Source organism: Crocodylus porosus, unplaced genomic scaffold (assembly GCF_001723895.1).
Source record: "Crocodylus porosus isolate Cpor-Errol unplaced genomic scaffold, CroPor_comp1, whole genome shotgun sequence".
NCBI lineage: Eukaryota > Metazoa > Chordata > Crocodylia > Crocodylidae > Crocodylus > Crocodylus porosus.
Window position 1 is genome coordinate 17,400,017 of NW_017728907.1, and position 17,795 is coordinate 17,417,811.

The 17,795-nt window shown below is 45.6% G+C and overlaps 1 long non-coding RNA gene across 1 annotated transcript in view; it reads left to right on the plus strand.

Annotated features, from left to right (window-relative positions):
- Window positions 1-13,839, plus strand: part of LOC109307155 — a 15,258-nt gene extending 1,419 nt beyond the window's left edge. Inside the window, exons 2-3 of the long non-coding RNA XR_002100180.1 lie at window positions 6,765-6,769; window positions 13,829-13,839. This is a non-coding gene — a long non-coding RNA (uncharacterized LOC109307155). The remainder of the gene's footprint in view (window positions 1-6,764; window positions 6,770-13,828) is intronic.
- The last annotated feature ends 3,956 nt before the right edge of the window (window positions 13,840-17,795 follow it).

Sequence of the window (17,795 nt, forward strand, 5' to 3'; positions counted from 1 at the left end):
GGGTGGGAGTGGGGGGAAATGGGGGGCTGTGGCTTGGGAGCGAGGGGCCTGGACCTGCGTTCTGTGAGCCAAGGGTGCAGGGGGAACTGTGATTTTCCATGATAAAAAAACCCAAAATCAAATACCAAAATTTATAGGCATTTAGAACCTATTTTATAATACATTTCTCTGGATTTCTCTGTTAAAATGAAAAATCCGTGTTTTCCTTGGGTAAAGGAGGAAATCTGCATTTTTTCCAGGTTTTGTTTTTTTTTGTGGGAAATGGAAAACCTGGATTCCTGCTGATAAGGAAAAAGGAAACCACTTGGCCACCCCGTACCCAAGTCCTTGTATACCATCCAGCACAACCCAGCCCTAAGACCACACGTTCCATCATGCCTTATCACACATGGAAATAACCATCTGTCAGGCTTGTTAAAAGCCAAGCAAATCAAAACCCTCCTTTTATGAAATTCTTAAGTGCATCATTTAAAGGGACTTTTCCAGAGCCTCTTTTTGAAAACATCCAGGAAGCATTTCTCAGCTGCAGCTTCACTTCCTATAAACACTACAGGCACCCTCTTCCCAGTTGTACTTGCTCTGATCATTTAGTGCGCTTATGTACATATCACATTGTGGACACATATGCTCAGAAAATAAAGACACATGGGAATCTATATTGATCCCTGCTTGGTGTATAGAAACAGATGAAGTCTTTTGCCTTTTTTTGTTTTTTACAGAGACTTTCAACAGCATTAAACTTCATTTATACATCTATAAATATATATGGCTTTGAATGGGAGGCTGTATTGTGGAGTTTATAAGTTCCATCCATCTCTGGTAGGCACAATGTTTTGCAGAGGAGACAGCACCTTTATGGACTCTGTGTATATCTACCCCTTTATTTATTTCCCACCCCCAAACAGGCTTCTGTAATTACACTTCCTGAACTCTGGTGTCAGCCACATCTGTCCCCAGTGTCCACTTCCATGTCTAACCTCCTTTTGCGCATTTACTTCCAGACCTGGGATGGCACTGGTTGTAGCAGTGTTCACAGAATACTTAGGCAGCTCAACTTATAATGCAGGGAGGAACAGGGAGAAATATTGTACCCCCGACCTCTGGTCCATGCCAGTTTGCCAGCCAAGGCTGACCTTGATATTTACAAGCTGACAGGAAGCTCTCCATTGCCACTTAAAAAGGCAAGGTTGACAAAGCTGACTTATTAAAGTGTGTGTTTTACTGAAATCCATTTAGGCGAACACCGAATACACAAGTACTGCTATTCCCCACACTGCAGTGTTTACAATACTTCATGAGGTAGGCTCCGTTCCCTCTCCCTCTCTGGATGCATTTGCCAGAGATAAATTTGTAGCAATCTATACAAACTCAAGGCTCTGACATTGCAAAGCATCAAAAAAATTCAAGCAATTACCTGGGCTTCATCAGAAGGCTGCTGCAGGAGATTACACCCTGCACTAGAACAATTATAAAGAAAGGAGGATGATTCAGAAATCAAAACCAGAGATGGGAGTTAGAGAGGGGAGGGGACAAAGACATAAAATGGAAGTATAGAGACCAGCTTGACCCTGGGGCTAGAAAGCAGCAGCTACCAGCTCACACTCAGTGGCCACTGTCAGTGTAGGGCACCTGCTAGTTATATTAAAAGACCATTTCCTGGTGATTAGCTGGAGCCAACTGATAGCCAGAGGCAGTCTACATTACTAGCACAAGGGAAAGAGTATGCAAGCGAACACAGACAATTCATGCCTCAGGAGATATGCAATACCAGCTAGTTTAGGTTTATTAATGCCCCAGAGAGATGAAATACCAGCCAGCACTGACCATTAGGGTCAAGGAGATTCAAATGACAAGACAGTCTAACCGGTGATTTCAGAGATGCAGAATGCCACACAGGCAATGCTCCCCATGCCAGAGACATACAAAATGCCAGCCAAACCAGGCCACCTATGCCAGTAAGATATAAAATAGCAACAATGGCAAGACAGACTAACCCAAACTACGTGAACAGGAAATGGCCAGAGGGAGGCATTTCAGGACACTGTTCGTGAGAGGCAGGACAAAGGCTATGGGTCCAATTCTCTGTCTTACTGATGCTAAGCAAAGTCTTAGTGCATCAATAGACCCATATTAACTGGGGGGGAGCAGGAGGGGGTAATCCTCTTGCAGAAGAATAGGATTGATTTGGCGTCGGTTTAGGCTGCCAGACTTAAAAATTCCCTGGAACCTGGTTGCAAGGTGAAGCTGAACTAGTCCTTCTCGTCCTCAAGGGTAATGAAAAGGCATCATGGTGTCTGGCAGCATGGGTCCCCCATGACACAGCAAGTGATGCCATTAAAGAAGTGCTTTTTCATACTGCACAGAACCCAGAAAACTTGCAGCCTCTCTAGTGGGCTAATTAGGCATTGCACCAGGCACCTCTGGAAACGATCTGTAGGGCCAGTTCCAGAACACCTAGTACAACTTTCTGTGCTGTTGCTGCTTAACACTATTTTTCACACAGTTGGATTTGTTCAAGTTAAATGTTCCTATAAGTAGAACTGACCAGGAAACAGGTTTCCCATCCCACAGATGACTTCACAGTGTCTATGTTTTCTAGTTTCACATCAGAAAAAAGCCAAGAGCTTTTTACTTGCATGCAGAAACCCACATCTGCATGTCCTAGCCTATAATAACCAATATCCTGGTGATCTGGGGACTTGTCTGGGGACATGGGAAACAGCAATTTAAAGTCCCAAGTTAAATTGGCAGAGGGATTTGAATTCAAACAACCCAATTCCCAGAGGAAGGCCTTAACCACTTGTTTATTGGCTATTCTGGGCTAGGTGAAGCCCTCATTTTGACCAGAAATTTCATGTATCAAAATTGATGGGCTGTCCCCCAGAGACTTTGGCTTTGATGAATAGTCTTTATCTGATGACAAATGTTTTGTCAGAAGATCCCCAACCAGGCCTAATTGTTAAGTTGTATTTTGTTTAGCAATGGGTCGCATTTTATAATAATACAGCCATCCCACGCCCTTTCAACCTGCAGGGAAGTATATCACAGGTTCAGAGACCACTGGCCTTTTACCTGTCCATGGACATATCCAAGGAACATACAACTGAAGTTTAGAAACACTTTACCCCTTATACCATCTGTCCAAACTTCCCTGCATAATCCAAAAATCAAAGGTTTCTCCCATCTACTAATGTATTTCTTAACCGAGCGGTTCTTTTTTTTCCTTTGCTTTAGACTTTAGTGCTTGTAAACTCTTGGGGAAATTAACTGGAACACACAAAAGTAGACAAGCCCACCCCAGTACCCGAGTGTTCCCGCAACTCTTCTTGACAGGCCAGCCCCATAAGAAAGGGGTTCACATCATCTCCCCATTACAGAATCCTTGATATTCCTTCCAAAAAAGATTAGGTACAAAGAAGCAATTCCCTCCCCAGTAAGGAAGCTGTGTCCTGCTGGTGGCCACATGTTCATTTGCCTCAAATTGGCTGCTCTATCTAGGTTTCCTCCGACCCTGGTTCCCTGATCCACAGTGTCCTTCTTTAGCTTGCTTCTGGTTATTCATGCTTGACAGGTGACCCTGAACATGAATGAGTTCTAGTCTGGACTTAGATTAACATATGACCAAATATCCAAATCCAAGAGTCATTTGCATCTCTAGAGATGACAACAGGACAAGGCAGACTGCTTGGCAGCGAAACTGGATAGGAGTCTCATTTTCTTATTGCCTCTTGGAGAGATTTGAGTAGAACAGATTCTAGACAACTTTTTCTCTTCTTGTATCACCGATATTTCACAGGTGAAGTCCCAGAGCACCTCAAAACACAGCAGCTCAGGTTCTATTCAGTACAAATTTCTTATTTTTACCTATAAATGACAGTGAAATTGCCATGAACAGGGCAACTGCTCAGAGACAGATACAGAATACAAGGCACTGAGGTGTTCTGCTACCACTGAATGAGACACCCAGAGCATGATTAAATGTTCAGAAACATGATAAAGGCCCAACCATGCATGTATAGATCTAGACTGGTATATCTTGGTCATTGACTGACAAGAGGATACCAACTTGTAGGTTCCCCATGTGCTGATTAGCTACAAACCATAGTAAAGAATCTTGATGTCCTGAAGCCAGTCATTTCAGACAGTGGTCTTTGTAGCACTTGCCTTGATATTGTACATCCACTTACCACCCATCCATGCAGCTCAAATGATGCTCATTCTATGATTACACCTCACCCTAGACATACCTGAGCTGGCTTCAAACTCAATAACTCAGGCAGAGGCAAAGAGTACCTGGGAAGCAGGGTAAGTTAACTTGTACTCACCTCCATGCTGCCACAACTAGACTGCTCCTGGCCCAAGTTAGCTCGTATAAAACTTGCTGGGGTATGGCTATACTACAGTGCAGTCACTGCAGTACCCTTAGTCTGACCTTTGCAGGGGCAAGCAAGGTGGCACTCCTTTGGCATGGAGTCCTTTGTCTGTCTTGGAATAAGGCAAACATTTTTCTCCAAAATTAGGATGGAATCAAAGGATTCTTAAATTACACTGAAATCTGAATTATGCAACCAGCTATGAGACCAGCACGAGAGTTAGTTGCTCAGTATAGAGATGGTCTTTAACTAAAGGTCAAATAAAAGTGTACTGGACACCTTGGGATTACTTTTGAATGTTTTGTTAAGTCAGGACAGTCCTATGTACGAGGTAAGTCATGGAGAAGAGAACATTAGTCGGAAAAAAAAGCCTCTCAAGTAACAAATACACAAGGTTGCTGTGCAGGATTGCTTGATTCATAGAATAAAACTGTAAGCAGAAAAGCATAACTAGCATGCTCAATTTTGTGAAAAAAATCATTCTGCTGTAAAAATGCTCTGAATTATCATAATTTCTGGTAGGGGCTGATGGTCTGACTGGATTGTGCACCAGAGAGACCACATTTCTTCTTTTGTCCTATGTTTTATTCTCTGCAGGGACTTTCCCATGAGAGACTGAAGGAAAAGAGAGAATGCCTATCATTACAGTTCATTTAAAAGGCTGACATGACACAACAGAGCAGTTTTGAAATACAGGCAGTCCTTGGACTTACGACCCAATAGGTTCCCGAAAACCGGTGTCTTAAGTTGAAACATTGTAACTCGGAACCAATTTTCTCATAAGAAACAATGTTATAAATGGGGGATTGGTTCCTGAACCAAGGCCCAATACCCTGTTTTCACCAAAAACACCCCAGAATTTTGTACTTGATCAATTATAGATGAGTAACATAGCTACATTAATGTATTTACATTGTAAATAGCAATCATATTGATTTGGAAGGACTTTGAGGTGACTTTGCTGGACTTTTTGAAAGACTCTTGGTTGGACTCTTTGAAGGGTTCTTGGCTGGGGTCTTCTCAGAAGTCCTGGCTGCAGGTTTTTCTGGAGTCTTGTCTGCTTTCTTAAAGAAAGTGTCCAAGGAAGTTTGGACAGATGTTCTCCAGGGAGATGAGCGATGCAGTGAACTTGTTCACTGGTGTGGCATCGCATTGGATCAAGTGTTGTAAAGTTGAAACTGATGTCATAAAGTTGAAACAGGGTGTCAATTTATAAATGTAAGTGTGAAATGTTGTAACTCGAAACATTGTAAGTCAAGGACTGCCTGTAGTATGATACTAGTGCATTATCATCACATGGATGGATTCTCTACTTTTGTCCTTATAAAAACATTGATGGCCCTTTTAGGTTGCAGGTGTGTATGAGCCATCAAGCTTGGTGGCCCCAGCTAGCTCCACAAGGGAATCAAGACCCACCTGCCCAGATAAAACCATTGTGGAGAGCTTATTGGGGCCATTAAAGAGAGAGAAGTCAATAGTTCATGAAGGCTCTACTTTTTCCTCTAGACTTAGGCCTTATCTACACTGGGATTTTAATCACTGGTTTACATACAATAATGCAAGCCCCAACCTAAGTACTCCGCACCAGAGCAGGTCATGTTATGGCACTGTAAAGATCACACTGGGGGTTTTTCCATTACTGTTGCTTCTGTGGTTTAATCCTCAACTAAGAGAAGCTGGCAAGCCATGCACTGCACTGATGCAGTCTCAATGAAAATCATGAAGCCATCACTAAAAACCCATAGCAGATAAAGGCCAAGCTCTCCCTGGTTGGGGAGCAGAATCTAATGAAACTGACATTTCATTTCTCATTACGGACATAATTAAAGAGACAGGATTACAAGTGAAGGCCGCATCGTGTTATACCTTGCCTCAGCTACCGTGCACTTGGTTTCTCTCTTCTGCTTGGGCAATTTCATCAATGAATTGACTTCTTCCACCACCTAATTTATGACTGCTTTATGTTTGCTTATAATATATTCTTAAATGCCTACTTTATACCCTACACACTTGCATTTGCTAATTAGCATTCCCTCTTCCTGTATATGTTTATTGCTTTTTGCCATGTACTCAAGAAAGATTAACACACAAATATAAGGGGAGGGCTGAATGGCTCAAGGGATTAGGAATCAGCTATAAGCCTTTCACTTCTAGTTACCAGACCTATCCTGATCCAGGACAGTGTGGATGAATGTTCTTAACATCTGTGGCCTGTGTGGGAAGAGCTGGTGATCTCAGTGCAGCTCCCAGCAGTCAGGGGTTCCTCTCACAGCAGGTGTCACATACCAGGTAGCTCTAATCAAACACCCTTGCTAACCAGTCCCAGCAGAAAGGCTGGCGGTTGCACAAGCTATGAAGTTAGATAACCTTTTCATCCATTTCAGGGATCAGGACTGGTACACATCAGATAGCAACAGCAGAGGACAGAGATGAGTAGATCTGGAGAGGAAGGGGGAAAATTCCTCCACAGGCTGATGCCATATTTATGAATGGTCAAGGACACCAAAACAGCAGCCAGGACTGTTACCAATCCTCAACTTCTATTCATTTTTGCTTCCTCTTCAACTGGTTGAACATTTATCAGTCAAGCTCCTAGCAAAATGGAAGCTTGCACTGCCACCATCTGCACTGTACCTGTCTTGGAGACTGGACTCTGGCCCCCAGGACTCCCATTCCTTTAGCCAACTTTAAACTCACTTTGAGCGATAACCCACAAGTATCCCTTCTCTCTCTGCAAAAATGAGAGGCAAACCCAGGAAATTTGCAATGAGCAAATGGGATACATCAAAAGCAAAAGAGCAAAGTATCTACAGTAGCTAGGGTTCAGGGAGGAATGTCTGGACTTGCCAAAAAGTGCTGAGTTTTTCTATAAAATGCCTTTCAAGGACAAAAAACTAAAGTTATTATTACTGGCCCTGTTCCCCCCCCCATCAGAATCCTTAATGAGATGACTCTAGAAATAGAGTGGAGTTTGCAAAATAGCTTTTCCAGAAAGGTAAAAGTTATACCTGGAGCATTATGCTCCAGGAGTGCTGAACCACCAACAGCACCCTCAGGATTTGTCTACAGTAGAAACGCCTTGCCAGTATCACTATGCATGTGTAACAGCCTTGCTAGCTCTCAGTAGAAATGCAGCTTATATCAGCAAAAGACAACTTTTTCCAGTATAGTTTACATTGCTTCCCCAAAGAAAATGAGATTTATCAGCAAAAGGGCTGCTTTGCCAGTATAACTGCATCTACCTAGGAATTGTGCAGTTATCTTGGCTGGGGTGAGATTTTCACATTCGTGGATGACATAATGCTAACAAAACTAGACTAGGCCCAAATTACCAACCAGGAAACCATAGCTGAGTGAGGAATTTCCAATGCAATCATCATCCTGCCTGCACCCTAGGCTACACCCCACCTTCAACACACATACGTGCAGGCTACTAGGATCTGAAATCCAACCCTGCCAGTGGTTTGCTACATGCCACAGTCCCAAGGCAAACAGGTGAAGTAACCTGTCCCCAATCATTGCCATGAGTAAACTGAGCATTGTATTCACTTTGGTTCATAATGTGTTCTGATGTCTTAGAATGAAACACCAGTTTGGGTCCTGGTCCTCCAGAGACATGCCCCTTGTATAAAGAGATAGAAGAAATCGTGTTAACCTTCCTGTTTTATGGGGGTGGCAAAAGGGGCAAAGAAGAGGAAGATGGGGTCCCTGGTTTTTAAACTTGGGCATACTCACTAGGGATGAGAGGGAATGGTAGGATCAAGAAGGTGAGTTTTGTCTCAGCCTTGGCTTATCCAGGGAAGGACTGAGAGTCTGCAAGCAGAAGTAATTTATAACATTGCATCAAGCACAAGTGGCTGAGCTCAATACTGAGGTCAAGGTCAAAGAACTGTCTTGAACTCAATGGTCCTGCTGGTATAGTGGAGACACCAAAGCAGCAGAGTAATGAAGGTATTTACTCTGGAGCCAGAAACAGGATTTGAGCTTTTCTCTTGGTCTGTGCTGATGACCATTCTCAATTATAAATCTGATCATTCACCTTGGGGAGTCAAAGACAGCTGGACAGCTGTGCCCAGCTGAAATTCAGTCTGTATCATTCTGACCTGTGATATATAGGAGGCCAGACTGAACGGTTCTTTAAAACCCATAAAAATGTAGGGTTAAAAAAAAATCCTTGCCTCTCCCAAATGCACTGTAAATCAGAACTCTACTGAGCCAGAGGCAAGATTCTCTCCCTGGCACTGCCAACAAACCCAGCCAACAGATTTCACTGGGTGGCTCATGGTATCCTAGCATATCACCCCTTGACCAATTCTATGCAGCATTGGTCAGGCTGCAGTTGGAGTACTGTGTCCAATTCTGGGCGCCGCACTTCAAGAGGGATATGGCTAGCATTGAAAGGGTCCAGAGGAGAGCCACTCGCATGGTCCAGAGGCAGTAGGACAGGCCCTACAAAGAGAGGCTAAAGGGCCTGAACCTATTCCACAAGAGAAGGCTAAGAGAGGGTCTGGTGGCCATTTACAAACTCACCGGGGAGACCAGCAGGAATTGGGGGAGGCTCTGTTCCCCTGGGCACCACCTGGGGTTACTAGGAATAACAGCCACAAATTGTTAGAGAGAAGGTTCAGGCTGGACATCAGGAGGCATTACTTTACAGTTAGGGCTGCCAGGCTCTGGAATGGGCTCCCAAGGGAAGTGGTGCTTTCTCCTACCTTGGGGGTCTTCAAGAGGAGGCTGGACAGATATTTGGTTGGGGTGTTATGACCCTGGCAGTTGTTCACACCCGTGGCAGGGGGTCGAACCTGATGATCTGGTTAGGTCCCTTCCGACCCTAAGCACTATGAAACTATCATGATGCCTTTCAGAGAACCATGGATTCTGCTGTGTGGTATCATTGCTTTCTGTGACTTTTTTTGAGCCATCCGTGACTCTTCAGATAAAATGACCCCATGATTGGGAACTGCCTTCAGCCAGCAATAGTGAAGAGATTGTTGCTCTTAAAAGCTGCTCTATGGCATGGAGTCTGGGACGCTTAAGCAGGTTATACACTAGGGGCCATGTGATTAAAAGCTGGAATGACATTGACAGTGACATTTATACCCTAGGGCCATCTCACTTGTACTCACTGTAGGGGCTCCATGTAGGAGGTTGGATATTGCACTCTCTCTTCAAATGGTGGTCATAGTTTCATTGATTTCTAGAGTCGGAAGGGACCTGGTAGATCATCGGGTCTGACCCCCTGCTCCAGGCAGGGAAGAGCACTGGGGTGAAGTAACCCCAGCCAGATGCCTGTCTAATTTCCTTTTGAACACCTCCAGGGTAGGGGAAAGCACCACCTCCCTTGGAAGCCCATTCCATATTTTGGCAACCCTTACCATAAAGAATTTCTTCCTTATATCCAATCTAAATCTATGCTCCTTCAGTCTGTGACCATTATTTCTGGTAACCCCAAGGGGTGCTCTGGTAAACAGTGTCCCTCTATTCCCTGCTGGCCCCTCCTGATGAGTTTGTAGGCAGCCACAAGATCACCTCTCAGCCTTCTCTTGTGGAGGCTGAAGAGATTCAGATCTCTCTGTTTGTCTTCATAGGGTCTTACCTGCAGGCCCTCAACCATATGAGTAGCCCTTCTCTGAACCCTCTCAAGGTTGTCCATATCCCTCTTGAAGTGTGGTGCCCAAAACTGGATGCAGTACTCCATCTGCGGCCTCACCAATGCTGCATAGAGGGGAATTATCACTTCCCCAGACCTGCTTATGATGCTGATGCAAGAAAGAGTGCAGTTAGCCTTGCTTATTACCTCATCACATTGATGACTCATGTTCATTTTTGCATCAACCAGGACTCCAAGATCCTTTTCTGCTGTTGTGGTACACAGAATGGTACCCCCCCAGTCTATAGGTGTGTTGGAGATTCTTTCTCCCCAGGTGCAGCACCTTGCATTTATCCTTGTTGAATTGCATCCTATTCTGATCTGCCCACTTCCCCAGTCTGTCCAAATCTGCCTGAATTAGCTCCCTGCCCTCCAGTGTGTTTACTGTGCCCCATAGTTTATTGTCATCTGCGAATTTGGAAAAGGTGCTTTCAACACCTTCATCCAAACCGCTGATGAAGAAATTAAACAGTACTGGTCCAAGGACAGAGCCTTGGGGGACACCACTGCCCACATCCCTCCAGGGAGAAACTGCCCCATCCACCACCACTCTCTCATATTCCACCTGAAGAGACAAGACTGTGCTGCTAACCAAAGATCTGCCTGCTAGCACACTGCACCTCAGAGTTGCCCTATGTCCAGTCTAATTAGGGACTACAGGGAACACAAACACAAAGCTGGAGGGGGGCCTCCTTGTCCAGCCCCCTCAAAATTGCCACTCTAAGCCTACACCCATGACTACAAGGCAAAAACCCCCCCTGAACATTAGCAACACCCTATAACATGTCATAGGATGGAGATGGGAGTACTTCCAGTATCCTGCCACTATAATAATAGGGAAGTAGCTGTTAATATATGCTCAGACAATCCTATGAGGAAGACCATGACACACACTACAGAGGAAGGCAAAAACTCCCAGAGTCCCTGACAATCTGACCAAAGGGGAAAAAATTCCATGCTAAAGTTGATGAGAGCCCTGAGAAAAGGAGCAAGACCCTTTAACCAGAAACCTCAATGTTTTATAAGTATTGGCAGAGCACCACTGTCTAAACCAGTGATCTCCAAACTTTTTTGATTGCACACCCCATCAGTAAAAAAATTTTTGAGCATGCATCCCCAATATATGTATATTTATATAAATATGAATGTAAATAGAAGTTCTAATATTTTCTTCCTGCACCCCAATGGATCGTCTTGCGCACCCCACTTTGGAGATCACTGGTCTAAACATCCAGCATACTTCACTAAACATCCAGTACTTCAGGAGGAAGTTAAGAAACACATGCCAGCAGTATTCGTGGAGGCAGAGAATTCCTTCCTGTTCCCTACAGACAAACTAGCAAAGGCCACAAAGCATGGGATTGCCCCAAACCTACCATACTGCAACAGAGTGTTGAATCGAGAACTCCCAGTCCTACCACAGTACCCCAACCACAAACTTACAGAGTTTGATCTTAAAACAAATTCAGGTTCTCTGTCCCGACTACTTCATTTGAGGTCAGCCCTAAAGAAATGCCAAATTCATACTTCCTAATTAACTCCAGCCCAGGATCCCCATGAGCTTACAAGCCTTAACGAAGACTCCTACAAGGCATGTCCCAAACCTCATTCTGCATGCTAGTGGTGAACTAGATCACAGAGAGATTAAGGCCTTGAAACTCCAGCTGCAGTCTCTGGAAGCCACAGGTGCTTAGCTGGTTCTTACAGCAAGCTGCTTCTTGGAGCAATTAGCCCGTAGCCACACAAGAAATTGTGCTCAGACCCAGAATCCAGGAGTCCTTCCTCCCGCATGCAGCCACTAGTGCAGTGTTTCTCAGCCTTTCTAGACTCAAAGTCTCTCTTCTCAGACTCAAGGCACCCCTTGTAAGATGTCAGCTCTTTCACTCATTTCTTGACTACAGAAAAATACTAGACCAATTATTCTTTTGCAAAGAACTCAAAAAGACCACAACAGGTCAGAATGTTTTTGAAACTGTGGATTCCTGTTCAAACCCTCTGGGATCATCTTGTGAATCATATGTAGGTATTTGCATACCTAACAATGCTAATATTGTGTCACCCTTAAAAGGATCTAACAGCACCCAGGTTGAAAACCACTGCACTAATCCATTCCTCTTAGTACTGGGGTCCTGAGTGCCCATCAGCATCAGTAGATACCAGTATGCATCACATAGGAGCTTCTCTACTTTTGCCTGTATCCCAGAGCTTTAAAGATTCCATCTCCCTTCTGCTCAAGCCCACTTCAACCATTCGGGCTTGTAGTCATCATATGCCTACCCTACTCATTACTATTGAGAGCACTGCCGAGAAGCTGGCCCCCCACACACTTTTTCACTTGGTATATATCAAACCTGGAAACAAGTCTTCTACTCTGCCTAACTTCTGAGCCCAGGTGTGAACAAATACATGAGGCTTATTTTGCCAGTGGCAGACTAGGGATCAGATCATGTAGACATGACCTCAGTGACTCCCGAGGCCCCCCAGTTATTTATGGCATGGAAACCTATCTGCTTAGAGCATAACATTACAAATGCTGTACCAAGTCCATCTAGCTTAGTATCAGTGGTAGAAAGCAGATATTAAGGGGAGGAGCATTCATGCATGGCCTATCCAAACTGACCAGTTCCTTGCCCTCTTCCCCTACAGCTTCCAGCATTCAGAGCTTCCAGCTGGACTGAAGCCCCCTAGACTCATTTCCTGTAGATCAACCAAGGAGCCAGCCATGGGCTGCTGACTTTAACCAGATTCTACCTGAACACCTGAGGATGCCAACTCTTCACACCATTTTGTTTCCAGCTCCTTATTTTTAAGTCTTCTTTTTTATATTCCTGCAACTGCAATTCTTGGGGGATGGGGGGACTGGGCCCTGGGAGTTTGGGGGAAAGGGGCAGACATTCTTCCTCCTCAAACTGCTCCAGATTAATGAGTCAGCACTAGCTCTTCCTACAGCATGGGTTTTGGCTTGTGGACACAAACAAACAAAAGCAGTTCTCAGGCCCATTTTGCCTGGTTCTTCTTGTGATAATCTAAGTTTAGAGATTCACCCCAATTTAGAAGAGGTAAGACTTGGAAGATGGTCCCTCAGCTGGGGAGTAGGCAGTTAGAGAAACAAATTCTTTGTCTGCAGAGGCTTGACTACTGCTCCATAGTAAAACTCTTGTTTAATTCTTGTCATTCATGCCTGACTGTCTTCACTGAACCCAATGATCACTATATGTGTAGTGTAGCCATCTGACCTGAATGCCTGTTTCCCTTGCAAAGTGCAAAGATCAGGTTGTGCAAAACCTCCCAGTGCCAGTAGTTAAGGACTGTGCTGACTGGCCGTAAAGAAATCCACAATTCAAACCTTCTACAACAACTTTTTTTCAGACTGAATGTTTGTACAGTCTTTTGCTTAAATCCCATCAAGTCCCTGTGATGCTGCCCATGTGGTCCAAAACACCTCTCTCACCCTGAAGCCAAGGCCCAGAGCACTGAATTCAGAAGCATGAACACCAGCAGTTCTGCCTCTTGTCAGCCTGTATTAGATACTTCCTGTTGTACCAACAGTATTTTGTTTGCCATCAAATCCCCCAACACCCTGATAAACAAGCAAGCTGATGCTTTGCCACGGCCATGGAGCTGGTTACAGGGCCCATCCATCGCTAAAGTTTGTACTTCCCTGTTTGTTTGTCCTTGCTCAGTCTTTCCAGCCATTAATTAAACTGCAGCTTCCCTGTCCAACGATATAACTCACATGTGTGTTCACCCGGTGCTGTGGCAGCCCCAAAGGCAGAGCCATCGAAAAGCCTTCCAAAAATCCAAGGGAAGAAGAGACATTTCTTTTGCAACACAGACCCCCCAATGAACCAGCAAGCTAGCTCTCCCCAAGCTCTGACCCTGAGGAGTACAGCACACTGTCCCACAGTAGGCAAGCAGAGCAGGTATCAATGTTATTTGTTCCCCAGCAGGTCATCTTCCCTGGGAGTGGGAGACAATGGTTAAAAACACAGGGGAATCTCAGGTCTCAGGGTTGTGAAGACAAAGTGCCACACATCCCTAGTTCTCCCCGTGTCTGTAGTTGACTGAGCCTGTGGGATTTCCTTTCCCCGTCTCATGCCCAAAAGGATGCACTTGTCACTGGGGAAGAGCAGAATAGGCAGAAAACATTCTCCCTGGCATCCCTAGCACCTGCTGTCAAATTATCTATTTCTCTACCGTTTTATCTGGGGCCCAGCTTTCCTGCCCCCAGGGCAGATGCTCCCTACTAGGAGCTGTTACAGGTAACTGCTAACAGAGCACATTTAATTAATTTGTGCCTTGGAAACAACCAAACCTTCCCCTTTCCAGATGCTCCCCCTCCCCCATCCATGGGAAGCCAACCTGATATCTGCAGAATCAGAGCTTCTCTTACTTAGTTATAACCAAAACGTAACAGAAGAGCCAACCCCCAGTCAGCTTGACACATCTTCAGCTTCACTTCCAGGGAATGGCAACATTTACAATGTGATGGAAAGGGCACATGAAAAAATTCAGTGCTGGGCACTTCTTTCTGGGTGTTCACAGTTTCATCCATTTCTTCCCTCTCTCTGCCCCATTTGTGACTTTTCAGCCCACTCTCTGCACCCGTGTTCTGGCTCTGTATCAAAATCAGACCGTATTCTACATTTATTGATAAGTTCAGTTTTACAAAATATTAGGTCAGATCCCCAGCTGGTGTGAACAGTTTTAACCCATTGGAACTCAGTGCATTTACCCCTACTAGGGACCTGATCCAATATATGATGAAATCACATTTCCGACCCCTGAAATGCAGTAACTTCTGGGATGGAAGGCAGCAGCAAATTAGAGAGCCTGACCCAGCAGCAAAAAGTATCACAACCAGTTCAGACTGTAGAAGAAATTTAAGGAGGTTTTAAAAATACAGATATTTAAGCTGGAATTTAGTTGTAACACTGGAGTTAACAACCCTCCTCTTGGCAAAAGCACCATGGGATTGTTAGGGACCATAAATAGTGGGGACCTCCATCTAATAGCAGGTGACAGACAGCACCTGCATGAGCGCAGTGCCCCCTAACATTGTGCAGGGGTGTTGACCCCCTCTTCCACTACAGAGTGACCCACAGAACTGGAGAAGGACGTGGGTATGAAGGTGGGAAGGCTAAGGGGGCACAGCAAAGGCAGGTGAGAGAAAAGGAGAAAACTGAGACGGGAGCGTGCCAGTTTTCAGTCAGCAAGGGGGGAAGGAAGGGCTGGCTCAGAGGCTGCAGGAGGGGGCTTCTTGACAGCTGGAGACATCCAGGTTTGAGAAAAAGTGGAGAGAGAAAGGCTTGTCCAAGACGGTGCTCATCTCAGGCCCATTGCTGTCTGCTTAACATGCAGAAATAAGCAACGCCCCCCCCCCGCCCCCCTGCACTCTCTCTAAATTGCAGGTGCTGGGAGCAAGACTACGGCAGAATCACTTTAACCTCATTGCAGCCAGAGGAAAGGCTAAAAGTGTACTGAGTGTCTGAACTCCCTGCTGCTGCAGCACAAGACAGAGCCATTCCTCATTAAACAATGCCACTGACAGACACCTGGGGAGAGCCACCAGGGTGGGAGGGGGAGGTGAACTTACAGCTACTACGGCCTCCGAGGTGGCACTGATTTACATCAGCCAAGGACCTGACCTTGTGATGCTGGTACTGCCCTCATTGGCGTTCACCTGTTACACCCACACTGACCCATGATGGCAATTTAGGGACAGAGAGGAGCTAGAATTCCTTCCACTTAATGCATCCTCCTGTCTTCTCTCCCCCCCACAACAACTCAACTTCTGGCTTCCCCTTCAGCAAGTCTCTATTTCTGATGCACCAGGAAGGAGCTAGGGGGTTGTCCAGGGCACGGTCGCTCAGTGCCACCTACGCGGCACAGCCCTCACCTGCCTTTCCAAGCACACCTATGGGGAGGGGGCAGGCTTTCCTGCCCCTCTCTTCTTCCTAACACCGGCTGCTCAGGGCCAGGGAGGCGCACGCACTGCCAAGGGGATGCACATGCACAGAGGCCGGCAGAGCCGGAGGCACAGCTCTCCTTGGTGCTGAAATCTGGGAAAATAGGAAATTCAAGAAACAAGTGCACGGGACTTACCCAAGCTGGGAAGCAGCAGCAGCAGCAGGGAAGAGGGTGCAGGTTGGTGGGAGAATTCCTGAGACTCAAGGCGACTAGGTCTCCTGCTTCCCAAGCACACCTCTGCCCTCCCTTTTCTCCTCCTCATAGAGAGTAGCAGGCAAGATGACAGGTTGGGAGTGGGGATGGGGGGCGAGGAAGAAGGTAAAGAAAGTCAGTTGGCCCACTCCACTGGTGGCAAATCCCCTCAGGATTCAAGGTCCCTTCCCACCCGGTCCTTCTCAGGCTGCTTGTATCTAGTGAACAGCCTCAGCTCAGCTGGCCTCTGCTGCTGCGACAGCCGCGTTGAGGAGTGGAGAAAGCCTGCGATTGCTTTGCTTGCTCGCTCTCAAACACTCGCTTTCTCTCTCTTGCTTAAATTTCAGCAGCATGGCTTTTTCCCCCCCCCTCTATTTGTCTCTCTCTCTCCCCGATTTCCCTGCAAGCAGCCACCTAGTGGGCAGAAAGGAAACCAACCTAGATCCTACAAAGCAAAACAAATCCTCAGTGATGCCGCACCACTACGGAGCAGAGCCTGTCCCGACTTCCCTGCTGCAAGGAGCAAGGCACTAGCTTCCAAAAGGGACCTGGGGGGAGGCCTGAGCCAGTTTGCAGGGAGTTTCTGCAGCAGAGGAGGTGATGATCATGTTCTCAGAAACAGGCTGTCCTCCACACAGACTCCTTCACTTGGTGCTCCTCAGTAGGTGGCTGTTAAAAGGATCCTGGTTTGCAAAATAAACAGGCCCAACATAAATTGAAATCCCTTTGCCTAAGACTGAAATGCAGCCATTTCTGGAGAGGTGGTGGCAGCAATTTAGGGAGCTTTACTTGGCTGCTAAGCACTTTCTTCTGGATACCCCACTTTGAGGACACAAGGGGGTCTCCCCTCCCAGCTAATATGCCTCCCAAAACTGGAAAAGAACTGGCCTGTTATGAAGTGGATAGTGAGATGGTTGTCATTTGCTGGTGCATGGAGCAGGATATGTCTCTAGGCAGGTTCACCAGATTGGCCAAGGCATAGGACAAGAGGATTTTTAGTCAGTCCCTCTGCAGTTGACCTGCGAGGTTCTGAGTTCAGGATGTTCTGCTCTTCCCTGTGGCAGTTTGATGGTGTCACCGACACGGTTTGGACCAAATCTGTGTCCTCTTGCCAACAGTCACCATTAGAACTGGGAGAGATGGGTTTGGTAAACATGCCATTCAACAAAACAATTGCAGATTTGAGATCAGCTAAAACTGCTTGTGAATTCATGTCAAATTCATCAGCATTTCAGCCAAAAACCCCCCACCTGTTAACATGCAAAATGTTTTGTTTTGAACTTTTCATGCTGTTTTGATTTTTGTATCAAAATGGCATTTCACTTCAAAAGTTACCTTGCATTTTAACCAACAGTAACAACCCAGCCTTAAAATCAAGAATACAGTGAAGCAGGACATGGTATTCCCTAAGCAATGTAAATTGCTTTACCTGCAATCCAACCAAGTCTGGTATTTTTGACATGCCGCTTCTTGTCAGGACAAAAGAGTTAATGTTACTTGCCTCTTCAGGACATGAATAAGGTTGTTCAGGCTATTAGGATATATTGCTTCTAGGTCTAATAACACTCAGATGTGCAGTGGAATGAAAAGAGAGAGCAACTTAGCCCTAT